General features: G+C 40.8%; 1 pseudogene; it reads left to right on the plus strand.

The window, feature by feature from the left end:
• LOC104290386 overlaps positions 1-21,592 on the plus strand; it is a 34,211-nt pseudogene extending 12,619 nt beyond the window's left edge.
• The last annotated feature ends 2,173 nt before the right edge of the window (positions 21,593-23,765 follow it).

Consider the following 23,765-nt stretch of genomic DNA (forward strand, 5'->3'; position numbering starts at 1 on the left):
TCCCCCCCCAAACCTGGGCATGGGTCACATGGCATGGAATACCTGTATCCCCTGCTGGCTCCTTGGGAAAATTAACCCCATCCCTGCCAGAACCACGACAGGTACCAACCAAAAATGAGAATGATAATTTAATTTTTTGTGCTTTAGGATTTGTGGATGGAGTATGTCAATATTGAACTCAACCTTTGGCTGCAGGTTCAGCTTGAATCACATACAACCTGTGTTTCTGCAGGGCAAACAGATTTCACCAACTCTATCAGGTAAGAGATAAGAATACTTGTTAATGAAACTAGATCAGAAAGAATTATGAGCATGTTGAAACCCTGGTTTCTTTAGGAACATAATGAAGCCTGTGAATAAAGATGTTAATGCAGTTTGTTTTCTATGGGTACAGTATTTTGCATGAAGTTTTCATGGTGTTCTCACTAAGATGCCCATGTGAGAGGCTAACGTCAATGTTTTTGGTTTAAAGTTAAAAGGTGATGTTGTGCCTAGAGCTTCATGGGTGAGCTCCCCAAAGATTCATCCACACAGAGCATACTCCAGACAGGCTGATTCTTCCTGAAATTTAGATAGAGACAGCTGCAAGCAAAGGTAAAAACCACTGTAACTGAAAACAAAGATTGTCTCTTTTTTTTGTTGTTGTTGTTCCCAATGCCTTTCCCTGGAATTTTGGCATGGTGAAAGGATTGTTCTAGCACAGAAAGGGATAATAGTCATGGTAGGTATATTAAGGATATGGTGAGATTGGATTTTATTTTATTTTTTTTTTAAAGAGGAGGCAATAGAGGAAACTGAAATGGTTTCCTATGTGAATTGGCATTATTTGGGCAAAGAAACTGAGTGGGAGTCATCAGGAGAGAGCTAGCTGACCTAGAGAGAGGCTGTGCTTTGGGGAAGAATTGGAGCTGACAAGACTAGAGACGAAGATGAATTTGGCTTATCAGACTGGGTCTGGGAGCCTCTGTCAGACGAGGGGAATAAATGGGGTGAGAAGAGGAAAATTGGAAGGCTAGAAGGTAGGAGTGGCTGGGGGAAACAAGGAAAGCAATGGGACCTCGTATCTTAATGTTGTGTGGTGGAGTTGGTCATGAAAATTAGCTGTGTGAAATAAACTTTGTCAACAAAAATAGGAAGATTAGTTAAGGTTTGTTTTTTTTTTTTTTTAAAGGGAGGAATCCTGGGAAATATTTGTCTGCTGCTAAAAATGTTTCATGCAAAAAAATAATGTTTTTGTTAATTTTCTCCTAAACTTTTCTTACTGACAAAACTTGCTTCTTCTTTCTTTCCTAGCCAAAGAGAGGATAATGAATAATTTGAAGAAGTTTGATACTCCCAAGCCCCTTATTCTGCTCCAGACCATGCCAGTTATTTCCTCTGCCAGTCAGTAGTCAGAAAGAAGCAATTCAGCTCATGCGCGTGGATCTTAACATCTTGCAGTGACATGCCACGTAAGATATAGCTGTTTTCCTTCTGCCTCACTGGCATGTCTAGCAGTGTCTTCAGGTGCCCTTTATAGCAGTCTCATTTGTGGTGCTGGCACAAGACTGTCAATACTTGACTTCTGCTTCTTGTTCCTTTTTTTTTCTTCCCCTTAGCTATCATGTTACAATTCTACTTCTTTAAAATAAGACTAATTGTCTTATCTAATGACATCAGCTGAATCTAACAACTTCTATAGTTTCTTTTCTCATTTGGCATACAAAATAAAGCCTCCCTTTAGCCTAGATTTGTTGACAATAAGTTAGTTAACCCTTTTCCACAAATGTAGTAGCTGTAATATGAAGCACAGAGAGAAATCTGGTTGCTGGGAGTATTAGCTTTGTGAGTGAAAGAGAATTTCTGTTCCTTATATTCCTACTAAGAGAACTATTTTCAAACACAGCTGATGAATCTATAGCTGTTCTCACCCAGTATATTCATTTAATAAAAATATTATAAACCAAAACAAAACTTGCCAAGCCCAAGAGAGGATGTGTCTAAACAATTCCAGCAGTAATTTTAGGTGGGCTTTTTATTGTTGACTGAATCATCCCACAGTCCAGCTTTTTTTGTCTGGTGGAAAATTAGATTTCCTACAGAGGGTGATCTATTTAATTTTCTTCCATGTTATCATATAGAATAATTCAAAAGAACTCATGCAGGCTTGAGTAGTTTTGTTCTTATGAACCTATTTCTTTATTACTTTGAAGTGCTATTACTTTGAAGTTTTAACTCAATTTCATTTAATAACCTTTTGTGTTTTCTAGGAAAGTGCGCAAGTCTTTGTACAGCACATTAAATTGAAGTCTCATCTCTTGCTTTTAAATTCTTAGTATTACTGTTTTCAGTAAAGATTTTGTTAACTTTATTCATAAATGCTTATCAGAACTGCAGCTCTCTGGGAATCTCAGTATGTTGCTCTCAATAGTGAAATATTGGACCAGGTACCTAAGCTGTATGTCAATCGGGAAAAGCAGATCGCCCTCCATTTGGAATGCTGGGGAACTTCAAATAAAGGCTGCCAGGGAGCAGCTCTTCTAACTGTCCAGGTTAGAAATGTGGCATCACTTGTGTTTTGGGGCTGTTGGACATGGATAATGTAAGTGAAATGGCTGAATGGTTACAAGAATGGTAGCAGTTGACCAAATAAATCCATACACACATAATAGTTACCTGAAATACCTAATATGTAATACTCAAAAGGAGATGCAGATCAACAGCTGAAGAATGAATTGTTGCATAAAAATTGTTTTGCTCATAGCATCCATTCTAAACTGCTTCCCAATGTGGGAATGTGGGAATACGCTCACTGATAGGAATAGAAGCATGATAATGTTTGTAGAAATATTCCCATGTTGCTTGGTATATGAATTTCCTGATCCTCTCTAAGTTTCAGTTCCTGTGGATTAAAAGTCATACATAAAAGACATGAATTATATTAGTGTGTGATAATTAAATAGGAACATGACCAAGGATGTGTGCTTGGGCACGATGTACTAAATCTGATCAAAACTCTCAGGGGAAAACCATCTATATTCAGAGTTCTCTCACTGGGCTCTGCTTCATTTTTACAAATAGTTGCAACATTGAAGAATTTTAGCAAAAGATATTCTGAAATTAATAAGTGTCTTTTTGTCATTTAGTTTGAAGGGAAACGTAAAAATGAAGCAGTGAGCCAGCAGCTTCATGCTTTGCGTAAAGAAGTGAGACAACTGCAGGCAGAAACTACAAAGCCACCTTCTCTGGGTGTTTTGGAAGCAGCAGTACATGTGGAAAATTTTATATCGTAGGTTGTTCAGACACTCTTTTAGGTAGTGATGTTTTATATTTCTTTTTCTGTATGTTAGAGTTAAAATGTGGAACCTGTTTGTGTGTTTTTCGTAATGCTTGTCAGGTTGGGTCATCAACAGAGCTGGAATCCTGAGACCTGTATGTGTGACACAGACCTCTAAAGGAACAACTCTCTGTTATCAGAAGAGCTAACTGCTGGTCATTCAACCTCAACAGGGCACACAGTATTGTTTTCTCTTCTGATTTATTGTATTCTGCATTAGAATAGTCATTCTAACCCTGCAAAAGCACATTGAGTGATGACAAGGATGCTATGTTAAACTTCAGGAAATGGCACAGCTGTCTCAGTCATAGGCTAAACTATATGTTTTTAGTATCTCTCTATGTAGGTTTTTCCCTGTTGTAGTGCAGGACATAGTTCTTTAATAGAGAGTTATGAATTGAAGTATCTTTTCAATATATGAAACAAAATTGTGCAGTGGAAGAGGACTATGTAATATCTTTTCTTTTGGTGGGGTGAATAAATGGATTAGTCCAAGGCTGCCTTCCTCTTGAAGGCCTTTTAGAGTTCATCCTGTAGGTGCAGTTTTGCAACACCATTCTTCTCAATCTCCTAGATTTCTGCTGGGATTCTTTTAGTGTAGTTGGTTTCCTATGGAGTGTACTCACTGTATTAAAATATTTGGTTACTATTTCTACATGTTCATTCTTGATCATTAATCTGAAAAATTCTGTGGATGAGCTAGTTCTTGATCTTACATCTGGAACTGCATGTTCTTCAGATGTTTTAATTCAGACTCAGTGAAGATGGGGGTTTGAACTCAATAAAACATTTGGCAATGCACAAGAAAAGATTGATTCTGTTTTAATTCTTTTATTGCTGAGCCTGTTAAGTAAAATGAGGTAAATTTTCTTGCAGTACAAATGTAGTTGAGATGGCCTAAGAACATGATGAACGTGTGATTTGAGGGAGAAATAATCTGTTGGAACTATGCTGTGAAAAATCTTTTGATGATCACTTTCTGACTCTGATTATGGAGACTTTCTAAGGTTTGGAGGTACCCATTTCAGGCAGCAAAATTACTTAAGCTAAACCTGGGACTGTTCAGCCTGGATATGAGGAGGCTCGGGGTTCTCATCAATGTATAGAAATACCTGAAGGGAGGGTGCAAAGAAGTTGGAGCCAGGTTCTGTTCAGGGGTGCCCAGTGACAGGACAAGAAGCAATGGACACAAACTGAGACACAGGAGGTTCTCTCTGAACATCAGGAAACAGTTGTTTTTTTTTTTTACTGTGAGGGGTGACACAGGCTGCCCAGAGAGGTTGTAGAGTCTCCATCCTTGGAGATACTCAAAAGCCACCTGGACATAGTCCTGGGCAACTAGCTGTAGGTGGCCCTGCTTGAGTAAGAGGGGGGTTAGTCCACATGTTCTCCAGAGGTCCCTCCCTCTCGACCTCAGCCATGCTGTGATTCTGTGAACCCATGCTTGATTATCATGTAAACCAGAAATACCCATCTCAAGGCTATATATTGGCAAGAAACCTTTCTTTATTGTCACAGATTATTTTCCATACGTAAATTTAATCTGCCTTTTTTTTTTTCCAGGGCCTTAATAAATATCTACAAGGTGCAGCCTGTGCCTGCAATTAAGAAAGTCGGAATTAGTTTGTTTTTTACGTTAGTGGAATATGTGTGTGATGAAACTCAACGCAATCCTCCCACAAGGCAGTTCTTCACATCCTGCATTGAGATTCTAGGCCAAGTGAGTTTATTCTCTGATTTTTGGATGCCTAATGCTTATTCTAATTGCCTGCTGATATTGGGGGTCTAAAACATCCAGAAGCCTGGAAATTGACTTCTCAGCTGCTATCCCATTTTCCTTTCAACTAATTGTACAATATACACAGTCTTTAGGAGACTTTAAGCTTGTAAAATAAAAACTGTTGCTCTGACGTGCCTGCTTAGTGCTAATAAATCATAGAATCATATAATGGTTTAGGTTGGAAAGGACCTTGAAGATCATCGAGTTCCAACCTCCCTGCCATGGGCAGGGACACTTCCCACTAGACCAGGTTGCGCAAGGCCACGTCCAGCCTGGCCTTGAACATCCCCAGCAATGGGGCCTCAACAACTTCTCTGTGCAACCTGTTCCAATGCCTTACCACCCTTAAAGTGAAAAATTTCTTCCTAATGTTTAATCTAAACCTGCCCTCTTCCAGTTTAAAGCCATTCCCCCTCGTCCTTACATGACCTAGTAAAAAGTCCTTCCTCGGCTCTTCTCTAGGCCCCCTTTAGGTACTGGAAGGCCGCAATAAGATCTCCCCGGAGCCTTCTCTTCTCCAGGCTGAAGAGCCCCAGCTCTCTCAGCCTCTCCTCATAGGAGAGGTCCTCCAGCCCTCGGATCATCCTTGTGGCTGTCCTCTGGACACGCTCCAGCAGGTCCATATTTTTCTTATGTTGAGGACTCCAGAGCTGGATGCAGTATTCCAGGTGGGGTCTCACGAGAGTGGAGTAGAAGGGCAGAATCACCTCCCTTGACCTGCTGGCCACAGTTCTTTTGATGCAGCCCAGGATACGGTTGGCCTTCTGGGCTCCGATTGCAGATTGCTGGCTCATGCTGAGCTTCTGGTCAATCAGCACGCCCAGGTCCTTCTCCTCAGGGCTGCTCTCCAGCCATACCCCACTGAGCCTGTATTTGTGCTTGGGATTGCCCCGACCCAGATGTAGGACCTTGCACTTGGCCTTGTTGAAATGCATGAGGTTGGCTTGGGCCCACCTCTCCAGCCTGTCCAGGTCCCTCTGGATGGCATCCCTCCCCTCCAGCCTGTCTACCTTGCCAAATAGCTTGGTATCATCGGCAAACTTGCTGAGGGTGCACTCAACCCCACTGTCCATGTCTCCGACAAAAATGTTGAATAGTACAGGTCCCAGTACGGACCCCTGAGTAATGCCACTTGTCACTTCTCTCCACTTGGACATTGAGCCGTTGACCGAAACTCTTTGAGTGCGACCGTCCAGCCAGTTCTTTATCCACCGAGTGGTCCATTTGTCGAATCCGTGTCTCTTCAATTTAGAGACCAGGATATCGTGTGGGACAGTGTCAAACGCTTTGCACAAGTCCAGGTAGATGACATCCGTTGATCTTCCCTTGTCCACTGCCGCTGTAACCTCTTCGTAGAAGGCCACCAAATTCGTTGGGCATGACTTGCCCTTGGTGAAGCCATGCTGGCTGTCACCAATCACCTCCTTGTTTTCCATGTGCCTCAGCAGAGTTTCCAGGAGGATCTGCTCCATGATCTTGCCAGGCACAGAGGTGAGACTGACTGGCCTGTAGTTCCCTGGGTCTTCCTTCTTTCCCTTTTTGAAAAGAGGGGTTATGTTTCCCCTTTTCCAGTCGGCTCACTGTGTTAGTTAAATGCTAAGGTAGGCTGGATTTTTGGGCAGGTAACTAAAGTTTGGGTACTTCCAGTGTATAAAAGAGTGTTTTGGCATATATTTTGCTGTTACTGATCATTTTCTAGCTGATGTATATTTTATCAACTTTTGTATTTAGATACCTCTCATCTACAGTCTTGCAGTATTCTTTTTGTAGAGAGTTAGTTGGAAGTTTGCTGGTAGAGAATATAAGTGCTTGTTGTTGGTTATAATGTTTGCCGTGGGGAACACATTACGTGAGCGCTCTGAGAAAAAACATTAGCCTCTGCTTTGTGTCCAGGTATTTATTTTCATCTCTTACATACAATTTGTTTCCATGTGCAGCTGTCCTTAAGTGCCTCAAACAGCTAAAGTGCTGAAAAGCTCTTCATAGCCATAGTTCTGTTTAAATTTTTCCTAGTTTCAGGCAGGGCTGCTGAAATCTGGATTCGTTTTCTTTTGCTATCCCATCAGAAAAATTGTATTTCTTGGTATTTTTAGACAACATTTGTGGTCACAAGTGCTGTTAAGTGTGCTAGGGAAACGTGTTTATTTTACATTATGTCTTGTGAAACAGCAGTATTTAGTTGATGTTGATCTCATACAGTCTGTCATTTTTGAGAAAACTTTCCTTTTAAAAAAAAGGACCAAAATTGTGCTCATCTTGACAAAAAGTTCTAAGAGGTATGTTTTCTGATAGATTCACATTGGGCCATTTTTCTCACCATTCCTGATTTCCTCAGGTGTTCATCATTGGGACCGAGTCAGAGTGTAAACATCTCTTCCAGATGATCCTGCAGAATTGAAGGCTCTGTACTCTCCTTTCTCCTTACTTCACTCCTGTTGCCTCTCCCAATGAATTTGTGACTTTATATCAAAAGTCGTGGCCTTTTTGAGTGAGGATAACAGTGATGTTTTCTTCATGCTGCTGACAAAGGTAAAGTACTTATGAATACTGTGTCTGGTTTGTGGGTTGCTTTTGTGGGTGTTCTTTCCCCAGAAACTGTGACTTTAGGAGGAAGAAAGAGATGCAAATCTGGTACTTTAAAATAACATTGACAGGTTCTGTAGGTCTGTGTTGCTCATCCTGAATGGTATGTGTTGTATTTCAGCTCAAGAGGGGCTGGAGGAGGCAAAAGCAAATAGGAAGCTTAAACTACCCTTCCCTAGCCCAGATAGTATCAGTATGTGCTTCCTAGGGCTTACTCTTCAGTGCGCCCTTACTCTTGATATGAAATTAAAGCAGGCTCTTGATGGCTTCTTCTGCCTGATGTCTCTGCAGGGGCATTCATCAAAATAGCTAATAAATCCCAGGTATCTTAAAAAAACCCAAAACAACAAACAAACAAATTAAAAAAAAACAAACAAAAAAACCCAAACAAAATGATTACAGTGACTGAATCTTCCACCTCTTTTTGGTGGCAAGGACATGTATGCCACATATGTGATCTTAAAACATGCAGAGTTAGGTAAGAGCAAGTGATTTGTACATCTCTTGTTTCAGGGCTGCATGATACTGTCAGCCTGTATTGTCAGTGGAGAAATTACTATTATAGACTTTGATATCGCTCTGATTCTCTTAATTAGTTACACAGAGACAAGGTTTGACAGCTGTGAATAGCAGGCAGTCTGTTTTGGGCATGACTGAGCTGTCCTTAGTGGCAATGATCAGCACTGTCCCTACTGACCTAGGTCTGAACAGATGGCCTAGGGGCTACAAAAGCTTTGCACCTCCATCTGAAAATTTATGGACTATGTAGATTAGCCCTGTCTAATGCTTGTAAGTTTGTTTGACAGTGGTACTGAAGCATAGAAATTCATATGCATCTTTATGAATCTGAAGACCCCTGCCGAGGTTTGTTTTATAAATTCAGGGACTTCTGCGATATACTAAATCATAACCTTTGGAGAGCGTTACCTTGGTTTTGAGTTAGGGCTAATGAGGTGCAAATTCATTAGGTTTTTCTTAAATATATAAACACTTCAGGATTTTTTTCCCCCGACAATTTTTCCCTTCTCCTAAAGGTGTTGCGGCTGTTAAAGCTCCTACTTACAAATGCTTCCTGTCCTCTCTTCTAGTTTGACCTTACACAATGGTTAAGCATTGCTAAGCCACCTCTATCTGAACATACCAAACTTCTGGAGTCTATGCACTTGGCTCTCAATGCATGGGGCCTTAAACCCGAAGATATTTTGATGCCATTTAATATTTTCTGCAAGCATTGGACTAACCTTCTCCAGTATCAGTTCCCTGATCACTATAGTGATTTCCTAAGGTTATTTGTGCAAAGTGAGTATCTGAATCATACAGAACTTTCATACAGAACTCTTCTGGCTTAAAAATGTAAACTGCATGCAGTAGAGCTAAATAGCAACAAATTAAGAATGATTTAAGCTTTCTTACATTTCTATATGCACTTTTATGTGCATGCTATGTGATGTGTTTTTATTAAACATATTTTAGCTCTACTAGAAAGAAACATTCTTCTGCAGACCAAAGTACACACATCAGTGACAACAGATTTTCAGCACATATTACAGGAGAAGGATGGAGGAGAGGTTTCTATTAATGGAAGCACTTATTAATTATAATTATGCCATGGTCTGTAATGCAGTGTTCTTATTCTTGAGCACCCTTCAATGTCAAACTGAGAACTGGAATTATGGAGACCTGGGACTGATACTGAAATCTGCTGAAAATGTCCCGGTTGACGTTAGATGCTACCTATAATCTGATGTGCCTCTAAAAGGAGAACAAAAGTACGTTCTTTCTGTCTAACCATACGTGCTGAGGCAGCAACTGTCTCTTAATATGTGTTTGTAGCCAGGGATGTACAGGGATGCCTGGGAAACTCTCCAAGAAAAGAGCATGTAGATGCCAAAAGGGAATGTTAAATTACTTATGTTTGGGAATTAGAAAGATCTCTCACCCTTAACTTGGTGTCCTGGTTTGAGGTAAAACAGAACCAATTTTAGTGAGTAACTTCGCTTCTTAGCTGGGCCTCTCTAACAACTGAAATTAACAGCATATTGTGCAGACAATGTTCACTCTCTCAGGGTGGTAAGAGCTATGTTTATAGCTGATGCCCAGGCATGGTATGCAGAGAGGACCTTGCTTATACTTATTGCTATAACAACCAAGGCCAACCAACTTTGTTACTTGCCCCGTTGGAAGTTCGGAAGCGGAAAAGCATAGTGGGGTTCCACCTGCAAGGAGGAGCGGACAGGACAGGTGACCCAAAACTGACCAACGAGGGTATTCCATCCCATCTGCCTCATGCTCAGTATAAAGGCTGAGGGATCAAAGGGTCAGCTCTCTCTCTCTTCCTGCAGTGGCTGATGTGTCGTCTCGGGAGCTTGATACGGTTTTGTATATATTTCATGATTTCATTTTTATTTTATTATTAATATTTCATTAAAGTAGTTTAGTTCCTTCTAAACTCGCAAGTCTCTTTTTCCTCCTCTGCCCCTCTCTCTGAAGAGGGGTAGAGGAGAGCATCTGTCAGTCCCATCTGGGGTCCCCTAGGTCCCCAGTAGCCGATTCGGCCTAAACCACGACACTTGGGGATTTCAAACTGATGCCTTACCCTTTTTTTTTTTTTTTTTAATGTAATAGGGAGCTCTAATTTCAACCTTTTCTGACTCATATTGAGAAAGGGACTAATATCCTTCTTCTGTTTTTCACAATTGCATTCCCTTCTCTTTCTCCTAAGGCTCATCAGAGCAACTTCTAAGCCCTGATGTTGGAAGGCATCGCTTAAAGCTTTGGGATGTGTTTCACCCGTGACTGAACAGGGAAGCTTCAAGAAAAGTGGTTCTACTGAAAGTCCTTTATTGTGGGATGTTGCAAACATTATCTCTGCAGAACAAGTGGGTGCCTCTTTGGTTGATTTATTATTTTTTTCAGCTGAAACAGATGCCCACCAGTGACAAATAACACTGCTGTGCAGTCTTTCTGTAGCTGATTAATAATTTCCTTCTTTTTACAGGTTAGAGAGACAATAGAATGGCTTTCCACATCTTTCTGCAAACTCCAACTGGCTTTGATGGACTTCAGGACTTTTGGGCTGTTTTCAAATTGGAGTCCTTATGTGGCTGAAGTGAATACATTTTTGGAGTATCTTATTAAACAACTTATTGACACTGAAGTTGCCAATTTAGCCCAAAAGCCTGTTGGCAGTAACAGAATTCTAGCAGGTAATGTGTCTTATGAGCAAATTACTTAAGGACAGGCACTCAGTTTCTCCAATTTCCTCTGTTAAAGACCATTTAAATATACAGTAAAATCTTCTTACTCTGCGTTTGTACAATTTGAACATTAAAATACAGACGTAAAATGTTGATGCTACTTTATGGCCATGTAGGGTTTTATCTTTATGCTTGTTGGAAAAAGCTTGTTTATATTTAAGCTTGCTTTAAAATTATTTTATGAAGAGAACATACTTTCTTCAAAGAAAAAGTCTTTTGCACTGAGCAGAGGTTTGGGAACGAGGGACTACTGAATTTCACCATAATGTGATTTTGATTTGGAGAAAATTGCCAAAACACTTTTTATTTTAGTATAAGCAGGTTTAAAGTGTGAATCATCATTACCCCCACAATCTCTAATGTGTTAAAGTGATATTAATAAAACATCTAAGCAATGCAAAGTGCTTACAATTGTTGTTAAAACAATCAAATTGTTAACCAGAGTTACTAATAAGCATATTGTACTTCAAATTTTTATTTGACCAGGAAGAACTGATTAAATGTTGGAATAAGCAAAGAACATTGTATTCAAGTTTGAAAAAGTGTAATATGTTGACTGTTGCTAATTTGAGGAGAAAAAAAGCAACTTCTATGTTTTATTTTCTTATAGCATTGCAGTCCTTGTATTCAGTCATTGCTGGACTCTTTAAACTGTGGATACTCATCTTGGATAAGGAAGATGCAAGGTATATATTGCATTTTAAAATTAAATGTGTTTTTGCTCAAGTAAGGACTTTACCCCTATAAGAATGGCTTTCATTGTCATCTGATTTTTTTTTCTAGTTAATGACTGTATTGTGACCTTCCATTAAATAGCTCTGACTTGTGTCATATATCCTTAACAATTACAAATTACAGAACTAATTAATGAGTTTCTTAAGTCAAATTTTCCAAGACTTGGGTTGAGTAATTGTTTTAGATACAAGAAATATAACCAAGCTCTGGTCAGGAAGCAGGGATGAGAAAAATATGAATTGCACTTAGTTCTGGAAACACTCAAATTTAAATTTAGATTCCTTTTTTTTTTTTTTTAATTTTCTGTAAAACTGGTAACTTCTTAGATTAAAAGAAAACAAAAAAGCCAAACAATTACAACCCCAAATGCCAGTGGTATGTAAAGAAATGTTGGACCAAATCAGTCCTATGATGATTTTGTGTTCCTCTGTCTTCACATGGAGAGTTGCTTGTAATGTTATACACTTAAATTTGACTTTCTTCCAAAACCAAAAGCTTTTTGAGCTGTGAGCGCATCTCCAACATTTAATAAGAAGGTTGACTGCAGGTGGTATGTGCTGTCATTCAGAAATTCTTGTGTTTTGGTATTTAATTCAGTTATGAAATGTCAAACAAGTAATCTCTGCTTACCCAATGGTATTGTGGCTCTTCAGTGTGACATTAAAATACGTACCTCTTCTAAGGAAGAAACAGGCAGCTCTAATGAGTTGAGTTTGAACAAAAGGACTGCTGATACCTGCTATATTGGTTTACTATGTACTACCTACTGTATTGATTTACTGTGCTTTAGAATATTTAAACTGTTAAGTATTTATGGTCTGGTAACTCAACACTGAAATTTGTGTTGCTTCACTCCTCCTTTTAAGTAACCAGCCCTGCTACCCTTGGTTAGAGTGCGACGCTCCTGTAGCAGCCACTGTGGTCTGTTTGTTTACAGATTGCATCAAGCTTTTGCACGAGAGCTTTAAAGGTGGGTGAAGTCCACATTGTTTTAATATAGTGGCACTTTTTGTTTGTTAGGAACTTTTATCCGAGATGATCACTGCAGTGGTACTAGGAGCATTTCTTTATTTTGTCCTTAAAAGACAACTTTTTTTCCTTGGCAAGGGTAGATAACATGTTTGATAAATGCATGTCTGTCAAATAACAAAGTTAATGTTAAAGAAAGCAAAACAAAATGAGTTGTCATGAGAGTTGTATGACTTCATTCCAGGTCTGGATATTGTTCCCATACAACATATGCAGTAGCATGTCACAATGACCAATACATGTGTCTCAACAGCTAGTCCTGGGGGTAATTTAGCCTCCAGGACTGATCATTTTGAGCTCCTATTTACCATTGCTTATTGTGCGTAATGTGTAATTAGACATAGGAATGGAAAAAATTAATTTCACAATACCTCTTAACAACTTTTAGGGATGAACTAGATTCAAACTTATCTTGTAAAAATAAATAATTAAAAGTAACATATTATTGTGTGCTTTATAGAATTCATAGAATTATAGAATGGTTTAGATTGGAAGGGACCTTGAAGATCATCGAGTTCCAACCCCCCTGCCGGTTGCTCAAAGCCCCATCCAACCTGGCCTTGAACACCTCCAGGGATGGAGCTTCCACAGCTAATTCGAGATACATAAGATCTTTTAAAAAAAAAACACAACAAAAACAAACAACAAAACAACCCAAAATAAAAGCAGTGAAGTTCTACATGGAAGGAGTATTTTATAACTTCAGATTATTGTCCAGCAACTCTTCAAAAGATCGAGGAAGAGCATGAAATCATAAGCTTTTTTTCTTTGATAAATATATTTTAGTGTAACTTGCATTTATGGTTTTTCATCTTCAAAATTGGACTTCCTTCTGTAATCAACTTTCCCTGAATTTTTTCTGTTGTTAATTCAGCTATTTTCTTTGATGCTAGATAAGCTGTTGCCAAGCCACTGTGGGGCGCTCTGGTTACATCTCATGCATTACTGTGAATGTTGCACAGCCCCCAAAATGCCAGTTTATTCTCTATAATTTCTATACTGAGTTTAGAAGGCTTCCATGGAAGGAAATACATCCAGACTAGATGTTTATGGAAGAGTTTTTTAAAGTGAGTACATGGCATCTGTTCAATTAAGTTCATAATCAATGTTGCCCTTTAAAATAACTGAAGACAGTTTTTTTAGCAAGTAAGCTTTTAAAATTTGTTTGTAGCATTCACAGCTGCTCATTTTGTGATTCATTTTTGTGAAGGAGTGCTATTGAGTCTTAGCCAAAGTTGTGGGAAGCTGTAAAGCTGGCAGTATTTGTAATCTGTTATTGCTCTATCTGAATGTCACATTTATTACATATATATTTAATATGTATTTAGTTAGAATTAATATATTTTACTGTTGCCATGTGGTTCTCACTTCCAAGTTGTCTGAGACAACGCAAAGCTGCAGGTAGGTGTGGAAATGCCCCAGGATTTAATGCTTATCTGTTTGGGATGAGTTTTCGTAGTTTAGAGTGAAGAGAAATGGATGCAATCACAGAATCTTCAGAGTTGGAAGGGGCCTCTAGAGATCATCTAGTCCAACTCCCCTGCTAAAGCAGGATTGCCTAGAGCACATTACTCAGGACTGCATCCAGGCAGGTCTTGAAAATCTCCAGAGAAGGGGACTTCACAACCTCCATGGGCAGCCAAGAGTTTGTAATAGATGATTTCTTTCTGGTTTGCAGTAGCTTGGTATTTTGTACTGGTTGTCCGAGAGGCTTAGAAAGTTATATGTGCAACTCTTATGGGGGGTGTGTGGGGGGGTAAAATGATGGAGAAGTGGCCTCTGTCTACTCCTCTGCTGACCTAAAATGCTGCTGTGGATTTATAGTTGGCTAAGGAACTGAAAAGTATGAAATATCTTATATTGTTTTATGTGCTTGTCTTTTTTTGCTTTCTCCTTCCTAGTTTGAAAGAGGCAGCCCCAAGAGTTGTTTCTTATTCTTGGGTTATATTTTATGTGAAATAAACTGGGTCAGTGTCCTTTCTGATGCCTGGAATCCCAACCCTCATCCTCAGACTCACAACGTGATTGTCTGTTTGTTGTGTATGATGGTCCTGTTGGCAAAGGAGGAACAACTTATAAGCAAAGAGGTAATTTTTTGAAACATTCATACCTGTCTGTCTTAGAAGGAGAATAATCCTTTGCTAGCAAGGGCACAGGTTGTGACTTCTTTCTCACTTGCAAAATGATTAACTCAGAATTGTTTTTTGCATAGATAAAACACCCCAAATAGTGTTCTAGAGATGGCCAAGACTAATTCCTTATGTGAGGCATTTTGTATAACTTGTGTGAAAAAAGAAGAGCTGCTGTTCATTTTAAGAAGGTTCTGTAGGTGCTGTGATCCAGTAGTGTTGTAAAGAGTAAACAAATAAATACTGACAGTTTCCTGGAGTTACAAAATGATGCTCTAGGTTTTGGAAAGATCAAATATGTATGTTAGTTTCATTGATGTTTAAAAAATTATTGTTGTTATATAAAACTACTGTGCAGTTGTTTTTCCTTTCATTAAGTATGAGATGCTGTATATAGTACAGCTTTCTTGTCTCTTAGGCCAGCCCTTAATTAAAATGTCTGTTTCCTTTTCTCTTTCCTGGTTTTGGAGCACATGCAAAGTAGAGATAGTATTAGCAAGAATTTACATATGCACCTATAATGCACGTGCATATATATATGTATTTTATGTGCACCTGTGTATAGGTGCATATGTATCATGCATGCATATAGAATCATAGAACAGTTTGGGTTGGAAGGGACCTTAAAATGTCACGTAGTTCAACCCCCCCTGCCATGAGCAGGAACATCTTCAACTAGATCAGGTTGCTCAGAGTCCCATCCAACCTGACCTTGAATGTTTCCAGGAATGGGGCATCTACCACCTCTCCTGGGCAACCTGGGCTCATGTTTTACCACCCTGACTGTAAAAAAAAAATAAATTAAAAATTCTTCTTTATGTCTAGTCTAAATCTACCCTCCTTTAGATTAAAACTGTTACCTCTTGTCCTGTCACAGCAGGCCCTGCTAAAAAGTTTGTCCCCATCTTTCTTCTAAGCCCCTTTTAAGTACTGAAAGGCTGCTATGAGGTCTCCCCGGAGCCTTCTCTTCTCCAGGCTGAACAACCCCAACTCTCTTCGCCTGTCCTCATAGCAGAGGTGCTCCAGCCCTCAGATCATTTTCATGGCCCTCCTCTGGACCTGCTCCATCAGGTCCATGTCCTTCCTGTGCTGAGGGCCCCAGAACTGGACGCAGTACTCCAGGTGGGGTCTCACAAGAGCGGAGTAGAGGGACAGAATCCCCTCCCTCGACCTGCTGGCCACACTTCTTTTGATGCAGCCCAGGATATGGTTGGACTTCTGGGCTGCGAGTGCACATTGCCGGCTCATGTCCAGCTTTTCATCCACCAATATCCCCAAGTCCTTCTCATCAGGGCTGCTCTCAATCCCTTCATCCCCCAGCTTGTATTGATACCAGAGGCTGCCCTGACCCAGGTGCAGGACCTTGTGCTTGGCCTTGTTGGACCTCATGAGGTTCACATGGGCCCACTTCTCAAGCTTTTCCAGGTCCCTTTGGATGGCATCCTGTCCTTCAGGCATGTCAACCACACCACTCAGCTTGGTGTCGATGCAAAACTGCTGAGTGTGTATTCGATCATACTGTCTATGTCACTGATGAAGATATTAAATAGTACTGGTCCCAGTACAGACCCCTGTGGGACACCACTTGTCGCTGATCTCCATCTGGACATTGAGCTGTTGACCACTACCCTCTGGATGCAACCATCCAACTAATTCCTCATCCACTGAACAGTCCACCCATCAAATCCATACCTCTCCAATTTGGAGAGAAGGATGTTAGGGACCATGTCAAAGGCCTTACAGCAGTCCAGATAGATGACATCCGTAGCTCTTCTGATGTAGTCAGATGTAGTCCACTGATGTAGTCACTCCATCATAGAAGGCCATCAGGTTGGTCAGGCAAGACTTACCCTTGGTGAAGCCATGCTGGCTGTCTAAAATCACCTCCCTGTCCTCCGTGCGCCTTAGCATAGCTTTTCAGAGGATCTGTTCCTTGACCTTCCCAGGCACAGAGGTGAGGCTGACAGGTCAGTGGTTTCCAGGGTTCTCCTTTCTACCCTTTTGAAAAATGGGTGCAATGTTTCCCTTTTTCCAGTCACCGGGGGCTTCACCTGACTGCCATGACTTTTCAAATATCATGGAGAGGGTGATTTGGAACTACATCAGCCAATTCCCTCAGGACTCTGGGATGCATCTCATCAGATCCCATAGACTTTTGTATGTTCAGGTTCCTCAGGTGGTCACGAACCTGATCTTCTCTTATAGTGGGAGGGACTTTGCTCCCCCAGTTCCTGCCATGCAGTCCATCCACTTGAGAGGTGTGGGGAGAGAGGTTGCCTGTGAAGACTGAGGCAACAAAGTTGTTGAGTACTTCAGCCTTCTCCTTGTCCATTGTTACCAGTTTGCCAGTCATGTTCCTCAGGGGGGTACACTTTCTTTGACCTTCTTTTTCTGTCTGACATACTTGTAGTAGCCCTTCTTATTGTTCTTTGCGTCCCTTGCAAAGTTCAGCTCCAGCTGTTATGTATAACATATGCATATGCAATATTATATATAACTTAAGGTGAAGCTTTTTCTGATACCCTGAGGGAAAAGAGTGTCTAGCGTCTGCCCAGTTTGATTAAGGCAGTCTGCCAATGTGAGTGCAGGAGCAGCTTTGACTCTGCCGTTCATACCTGTGGTTCTGTGAGAAGAATTGGGAGGCTCACAGACTCACATTTATCCTGTCACGGCCAGTCAGATAAATCTCTGCTGTGCCTTGCTGCTTTTTCTGAGTGGCAAACATGAACATGTAGAGAGGTGGTAAGGAATCATCAATTTATGAAAAGCTTATGCCTGGCTGTCTCTTACTGTGCATGTTTGTGATGTTTTCCAACCTGATCTTCAGTACTGGTCAGACTTCAAGTTGGTTGTGTTAAGCACAATTCAGCAATGGGATTAGTCCCTGTAAGGTTAGGAGCAGCACTTGATCTGAGCATAGTTTTTTTTCATAGCTGTCTAAAAGGAAAATATTTTTTTGCTTGAACATGTTGTCTCAGGAGTTATAAATGTGTTGTTCAGTCCTTAGTCAGAACTGGTTTTGCAGACATTTATTTCTTACCTTAAAATGCTCCCCTCCTAACTCCATATGATGTGATGACAAGTCACATTGATGTAACATCTTGAAGACCAGATATATCTTTAGGAAGCTTGTCATGGTCTGCTTCTGATGATTGTAGTAGCCCTTCTTATTGTTCTTTGCGTCCCTTGCAAAGTTCAGCTCCAGCTGTTATGTATAACATATGCATATGCAATATTATATATAACTTAAGGTGAAGCTTTTTCTGATACCCTGAGGGAAAAGAGTGTCTAGCGTCTGCCCAGTTTGATTAAGGCAGTCTGCCAATGTGAGTGCAGGAGCAGCTTTGACTCTGCCGTTCATACCTGTGGTTCTGTGAGAAGAATTGGGAGGCTCACAGACTCACATTTATCCTGTCACGGCCAGTCAGATAAATCTCTGCTGTGCCTTGCTGCTTTTTCTGAGTGGCAAACATGAACATGTAGAGAGGTGGTAAGGAATCATCAATTTATGAAAAGCTTATGCCTGGCTGTCTCTTACTGTGCATGTTTGTGATGTTTTCCAACCTGATCTTCAGTACTGGTCAGACTTCAAGTTGGTTGTGTTAAGCACAATTCAGCAATGGGATTAGTCCCTGTAAGGTTAGGAGCAGCACTTGATCTGAGCATAGTTTTTTTTCATAGCTGTCTAAAAGGAAAATATTTTTTTGCTTGAACATGTTGTCTCAGGAGTTATAAATGTGTTGTTCAGTCCTTAGTCAGAACTGGTTTTGCAGACATTTATTTCTTACCTTAAAATGCTCCCCTCCTAACTCCATATGATGTGATGACAAGTCACATTGATGTAACATCTTGAAGACCAGATATATCTTTAGGAAGCTTGTCATGGTCTGCTTCTGATGAGTTACTGGGTACAGATAACTTCATGTGTTGAATCTTAGGTTGAGTTTTCTTGTTCCCTTGCTCTGAAGGGGGATTTGACCATCTCTGATTTCTCAGCGCTTTTCCCATTTATGGTTTCAATCCAGTATTTCTGAATTGTTGGAACAGGAAAGAGAAACACTGGGTGTTAGGACGAAGTTTCCAAAATCCTGCTTTTGCCAAGAGCTCTGTGTGGGTAAATCTAGCACAGTCTCATCCAGTCCATTGCTTCTGAAGGACTCTTCAAGAGGGGCTGGGTAATCTTCAAGAAGTTCACATCTGCCAGCTTTCTCCCACTTGCACCATCTTCCATTTTCCATTTCCTCTGAGACATTACAAGGTGCTGTGTCAAGATGTCACCAGCAGCCTTTGATCAACATTGTGTTCCAGTTTAGGAAAATTACTGGAGTTCATGTGCTTTGACCTGAATGTATTTGCTTATCAGAAGCTTCTCAAGCTTCTGACAATGTACTTGTACAATGTACAAGTTTGTACGTTGTATGAGTCGGCCTCGGGAATTCCCTTCTAGCCTTCAGCAATGTGTTAAACTGACATGCTGTCACTCTTTTTATACCTCCCAGAATGCTCCTGTGACACCTTGACCTAAGTCTCAAACTCTTTAGTTCTCTGCCCTATGTTCTAGTGCATGAGCAACTTGAGAAGTACTTGATGTACCAGTGTCACATTCTTGATGTAGAATCAAAGAATGGTTTGAGTTGGAAGGGACCTTAAAGATCATCTAGTTCCAACTCCCCTGCTGTGGGCAGGGACACCTCCCACTAGACAAGGTTGCTCAAAGCCCCATCCAACCTGGCCTTGAACACCTCCAGGGATGGGGCACCCACAGCTTCTCTGGGCAACCTGTGCCACTGTCTCACCACCCTCACAGTAAAGAATTTCTTCCCAATATCTCATCTAAATCTACCCTCTTTCAGTTTAAAACCATTACCCCTCATCCTTTCGCTCCACTCCCTGATAGAGTCCCTCCCCATCTCTCCTGTAGGCCCTTTTAGGTACTGGAAAGGGCTATAAGGTCTCCCCGGAGCCTTCTCTTTTCCAGGCTGAACAACCCCAACTCTCTCAGCCTGTTCTCATAGGAGAGATGCTCCAGCCCTCTGATCATCTTTGTGGCCTCCTCTGGACTCACTCCAACAGGTTGTCGTGGTTTGGCCTCAGCTGGCAACAAAGAACCACACGGCCGCTTGCTCAACTCCCACAGCTGTGGGCAAAATCGGGAGAAAGAAAAAAAAAAAGGCAAAACTCGTGGGTTGAGATAAAGGCAGTTTAACAGAACAGTAAAGGGAAGAGAAAACAATAACAATAACACTGGCAAAGAAATATACAAACGTGATTACAGTCCTGCCGCTCACCAATCAGACCCGGACCACCAGCAACCCACTCCAAGCCTCGACTTCCTGCTCCTCCCCCCTATAACCTGGGCATGGGTCACATGGGACGGAATACCTGTGTCCCCTGCTGGCTCCTTGGGAAAATTAACCCCATCCCTGCCGGAACCAGAACACAGGTCCATGTCCTCCTTATGTTGGGAGACCCAGAGCTGGATGCAGCTCTGTAGTCTAATTTGGTTTAGTTCTGGATCCTTACAGTCTTTAGGTTGTGTTGGCCATCAGCACAATTCCAGTATTTGTTCATTCTATAACATGTAGAAATTTGGTGCTTCTCAGTGTCCGGGGGGGCCCTTTTGTATTGCAGATGTATACAAACCCTTGAGAGGAGGATGGTGGTAGCTGAGGCTAGACTCTCTGCTGCTTGTAGACAGAGAGACTTTTCCATCTGCATACTTCCACTGCCTGTGAGAGTTGTGGACATTGTAGGCTGCTGTACTGTTCAGGATGGTATTTATGAGAATAAGCACTTGAGGAGTTACCTGGGTTGGTAGATGATTCACTGAATGGAAAATTGAGGGACCTGGCTTCTGTCCCTGGTTCTACTGTGAACTTAGATTAATTTTTATAAAAATAGTTTTTAATGCCTTTTTTAAACCTCTACTGAAGTGACTTTACCTTGTAGGGTCTCCATTTCTTTCTAGCTGTCTTTACATGTTTATGTGTCAAATTTTAACGTCTCTGACTTTTGTGCTTGGTTAGAGCTGCTGTAGCAGTCTGAGTACTGTTGTGTGAATGCTAGAGATGACATCCATGTGTTGGCTTGCTGCTTGAATGAGCTACTTTTCAGCCAAGCTCCCAGTGGTCATCTATTTGTGGGGTTTCTGCTCTGTCTCCTTCAAATTCTGGAGTTTGGGCTTGCTTCCAATATTGAGTACTGTGAATATTAATTTAAAACAGCAAAGAAGGTGGAGCTTAGACTGATGTCTTTAAATCTTCAGGAATCGCTACTCATAAATCTTCTTGGACAGACCAGTTCCCTTCCTTGGCAGCTTGTGGACATTTCATCTTATCAAAGCATCATCAGCTACTGCAACAGTCACTACCCTCCCTCTTATCTTCGCTAAGGATGCTGCAGCTGAACTGATAGTGAAGCTCCTGAAAATCTCAGCAGGCTTTGGTGCATCTTCAGATAGTCACATCCACCTTGTAAGTTGAACTGGTTTTGCAGTGTCTCTAAGCTGTTCTTATCACTTGCAGTGTTCTGCTTTTGTATATTATGGAGTGTGGAAAGAGCTCTAGGCGTGATTTTTTTTCTAATTGATTTTTATTTTGATTAACAGGATGCAACACTGAAGTGCCAAGCATACATTTGCCAGGTGGTTCAATTTCTCAGCACCTTAGAACAAAGCAGAAAGATTATTCTTGCAGTTTTGGAACAAGAAATATTCAAGTTGCTAGATGATGCAGTCATCTTTAATCCTCCAGGCTTGTGTTAAAGAAGTGGCAAATGACTTTAAAACTGTCAAGATCCTTTATTGTACTGCATGGATTGTTGAACATCTGTGACTATGTAATTACTTGCATTGCTATACTGTCTCCCTTATGGGCAGCAGGGCATGTTGCTTTGATGATGTATATATAGGTGGTATATTAGCACAAAACAAAAATATGAACATTAGTCTGTATAGCTGTCAAGAGTGACAGGACCAACAGAAAAAGCAGGGGTTATGTTGTGAATAAAACTAACCAATATACAGAAGCTTGAGGGATTCTTTTCTTTGCTGTCTAGTTTTTTAATCTTTTTTTTTTTTCTTATTTGACTTTTGCATCTTTTTTAAAAGGAAGGATGACACAAATACATTCTCTTGGTCCTGAGGAATTGGATTCTAAGAAAAGATTCTAAACTGTTGTGCAATTGGGGAAACTGACTATATTGAAGTATGGGAATTATATTGATGTACACTAGTAGTATGGTGTGTCCACACCCACAGCATTTATATTGATTTCAATTTTAGTACTAGTACCATGCTGAGCTTCCTCTATCAAACTAAAGCTTTAGGTGAAATCAGTCGTGTCTCTGTACTACACAGAAATACTTGTCAGGAGTCGTGTCTCTTCTTGTCCATGACCCACACTGGTGTGCTAGCAAGAGTGAACAGAAATTGCGTACAAAAATCTGTGTGACTGTTAACTGTCTCTCAGTACTTGTATTGCTACTTGGGCAAGCTCTGTAGGACAGCCTCATAGTCAACAAAATTCTTTGTGACTCGAAGAGAAATGAAGGCTTGCCTGTTACTGCCAACACTCCTTGTAGCTGAGAAATTTTGGAGGAGATGGGAGCTCCAGTATAAGAGGAGCAGCTCTGTTTCATGAACCCCTGTGCACACTTGTATGTGTTAAAGAGCTGAAAAAGAGAATGCTCGGTGTTTCTCAACCAGACTGTGGAGTGCAGGAAGGTCACTAATGCAGAGTGGCAGGAAAGTGGTGGTGTGTATCAGATTTGGCTTCTCTGTGAGGTTTGGAGGGGGTTGGTGGAGGTTTTTGGAAGAGCCTCCAGGGCAGCACCTTCTCTTGGCAACAGCTGGAGAGGAGAAAGCTGGACTTCTCGCACAAGCACTGTGCCAGGACTTGTCCCAGGGGATCTGGTGGGACCTGGTGTCAGCTGTCTGGTGGTGGTCCTTCTCAGTGGTCTGCAGCCTGTGGAGTGGGACTTGGCTGCGAAACTAGTTGTGACCTTAGGTAAGTCAGTTAACCTCCTGCCATTGTCTTTCTCATTTAGTCTATGATAAGATGTTTACATTACTGGAGAGCTGTGCTATGACAGATGACTTTTGGGGCTTTTTTTTCTTTTCTTTTTTTTTTTTTTTTTCTTCTTAGTAGGTAGATGATACAAACAGAATAGCTTAGTTTGGAAGGGACCTCTGAAGGCCTGTAGTCCAACCTCCTCCTCAAACCAGGGCTAGCTTCAAAATTAAATCAGGTTGTTCAGGGCCTTGTCCGGTGAGTTTCCAAATATCTGCAAGTGCAGAGATCTCAGCCTCTTTGTGCGATGTTTTTCCAGTGATTAATCCCTCTTTGTGCACAACTTTTCTTCTTAAACAGTTGAAATCTTTCTTTCTACAGTGCCTGATGTTGCTTCAAAATTTTCTTTTACAGTAATATTGGGTTTTTTTTCATCAATATGTTCAAAGGTCTACTCTGTAGTTACACTTTTAAGAGCCAAGCACATGAAATGTTTGTGCTTCGAGGGTACTGTTACAGGTGGCCCATGATAATATGTTCAGGCAATGCCAAGTCAAAGAATACTTTCACTGTTGTAGGTGCCATAGTAAGTTGATTGCCAAAGTATAAAGGCGACAGCAAAGCCACCATACACAGCAAATTAACCTTGCTATAAACATCAAAGCTGAGGGTGCCTGGGATGGGAAATGACTGGGTGGAGTAATGTGAGGATGGTCTGATGCAGGAAACTCGTGCTAATGCTTTATGTGGAAAATTTGAGCTTGTTAATTTAAACTGCAAATTGTTTGGGAAAAGGTTAAAAATATCATAGGGAGCATTTTGTGCTTTGTGCTTTGCTCAACAAAAAAAAAGTCAGTATTTCTTTTTCTAGAAGACCATATTAAAAGTCTAAATTGTGTTGTTCCTCCAGTACATTGATGATAACTT

This window comes from Charadrius vociferus, unplaced genomic scaffold, assembly GCF_000708025.1.
Source record: "Charadrius vociferus isolate BGI_N301 unplaced genomic scaffold, ASM70802v2 scaffold1707, whole genome shotgun sequence".
Taxonomy (NCBI): Eukaryota; Metazoa; Chordata; class Aves; order Charadriiformes; family Charadriidae; genus Charadrius; species Charadrius vociferus.